We start from the raw sequence: 2523 nt of genomic DNA on the forward strand, positions 1-2523 counted from the left end.
GCGTTGTCCAAAGCAGGGCAACAAAGATGGTGAAGGGCCCTGAGGGGAAGCCGTGGGAGGAGTGGCTGAGGTCGCTCCATCTATCCAACCTGACTGAGGGCAGAGCTCACTGCAGTTACAGCTTCCTTGGGAGGAGGAGAGGAGGGGGGCAGGCACTGATCTCTGCTCCATGGTGACAGTGATAGGGTCCAAGGGAATGGCCTGAAATTGTGTCAGGGGAGGTTTAGGGTGGATATTAGGAAAAGTCTTCATCCAAAGGGTGGCTGGGCACTGCAACACCCCAGAGTAGTCACAGCAGCAAGCCTGAGAGAGCTCAAGAAGCATTTGGCAATGCTCTCAGGTGTGCTTTCTGGGGATGGTCCTGTGCAAGGCTAGGAGTTGAACTTGGATTCCTGTGAGTCTCTTTCAACTCAGCATATTCAGTGATTCTGTAAAACTAAATTTGCTGTGAAGTAAAGCCGAGTTGGAGACATACCTTACCAAATACTCCACAGGAAATGCCCATGAAAATTTTGCTAGGGATATACAAAATCAAAAGCAAATTGCGAATGACTTGAATTTCTCTTACCTAATCCTGGCAATCAGAGCAGGCTCTGCCAAACTGGAGAGGTGGGTTTCAGCCTTTTCAAACCCTGGAATGGATTATGTAAAAGCTTCTTTCCTGCTTGACAAGTGGTTCCACCATCAATCTTTGACAGCCAAGCTGCAGTATTCTGCTTTAGGAGACACACACTGTTACTTTGCTGGGAGCTTATGCTACCAAGGATGGTAAGCAGTGACCAAAGCCACTGTTCAGAGGAATTCTGGTTGAACCAAGGGAGAGAATGTGCTGCTTGTGCCAGGCCAGTGCTATAGATGAAGTACTGCACTTGCAACCAAGACAAGCTGGTCTTGGTGTTGCAACAGTGTCAAAGTACACTTGATTTTCACTGCATAGAGAACATGATCAGGCAAAATTGTTGTAGGAAGACCCTATTGCCATTGAATCATGAGATTCAGGAAGGAGTCCCAGACATACAGTGTTCCTTTCTGAGGGGAGTCTAGATGCAGCTGGATACAGGCTTAGTCCCAGACTCAGTCAACAACTTCTGTCTAAAGCATTATATGTGCACAATCCATCTTTTTTACCACTTAGCCAATGTTTCAAAGTTTAGCACGCTGTTAATCACTTGCTGAGAATCAGTCGTGGCAAGGATTCTCCCAGCCTCAAGGATTAACCCTGAGCAGAGTCCTTACTCAAGGGGACATGCTGGCATGCAGCCCACTGCAGGAGAGCCCATCAGGTCCTCAGCTGTCAACTATTTATGGAATAAGACAATTGACTCACAGTAATATTTGCATACCAGATGTTTCTTGGGTTGGCATGTGCTGAAGTAGCCCTCAGTTGCTGAGGAAGATTTATGACCTTAACTCCTGGGGTGCTGTCTGTAGGCAGAGGGAGCCATCAGGAGCACTGCTGAAGGCTGCTGCTCAGGCAGGGAAAGGGCTGGAGGAGCACAGCCTCAGAGCCAGCTTTATTTCTGTGCACAGCCACAGCTGAACTGCGCTGACCTGATCTGGGGGCAGACACCTCAGTCCTGTCAGCACCCTGCAGGGGCTCTGTGCTGTGCCTAACCCTGCCTTGGGCAGTGTTTCTAGAAATGTGTGCACACAGTAAATACCCATTGTTCTGCTGGTATTTAAGAGCACAATCTCAGCAAATGAGGTTGCTGTAGAGGGACAGACTCTCCAAAACCGACACCTGCTGTGCCATAAATGCTGCTTTACAGCTCCAGCTTCTCATTACACAACCTGGGCAGCCTGGTATGCCCAGGGATTCCCACAAAAGGAAAGGAGAGCTCTCTGCAAATCAACAAATACACCAGTGGAAAGGCAATATGAAGCACAATTTCTAGAGAGAAACAGAACTAGTGGCTCCTTTACTCTGGGCCACTGGTACCTACACTGGGTTTGCTTCACCAGTTGATGAAGTCCTGCTGCCCCAGGGGTAGCTGACATCTGCTTCCACTGCAGTGACTGCATGGGCAACAGCCACTTCTCAGCAAAGAAGAGCAGGTGCAAAATACAGAAAATAACAACCCTTAAAAAATTAACTCTGAAAGCAGCAAGGCAGGGAAAAAAATCAATTTCCCCCTCTTCCCCCTACAGCAGTTAGATGGAACCTTTAATCTCCATGAATGAAAGTAGGATGAAATAGATTTTGTGGAAAATTGCTGGGGTTAGAGTCTGCTGAGTCTAAATTCACTAAGGGTTCAAATACTGAATAGATGTGACCATCACCCCTGAGTAAAATAGGTGAGAAAACGCAGGATTAAATGCTTCTGCCCAGACAATAATGGAAATGGCAAGACATGGAGGCTTTCAAAAGGTGAGCGAGCTCAAACCTGTCCTCAGACTTGTCTGATCTTTGCTCAGGCTGTAGCAATAGCTTTTTTTTTCTTTTTAAATGAACAGTTATCAACCACCTTTTGAAACTGTTCAAGCTAGTTAAGATTAATAAAATAAAAAAGATGAAAAAAAAAA

This window comes from Geospiza fortis, unplaced genomic scaffold (assembly GCF_000277835.1).
Source record: "Geospiza fortis unplaced genomic scaffold, GeoFor_1.0 scaffold174, whole genome shotgun sequence".
NCBI classification, from domain to species: Eukaryota; Metazoa; Chordata; class Aves; order Passeriformes; family Thraupidae; genus Geospiza; species Geospiza fortis.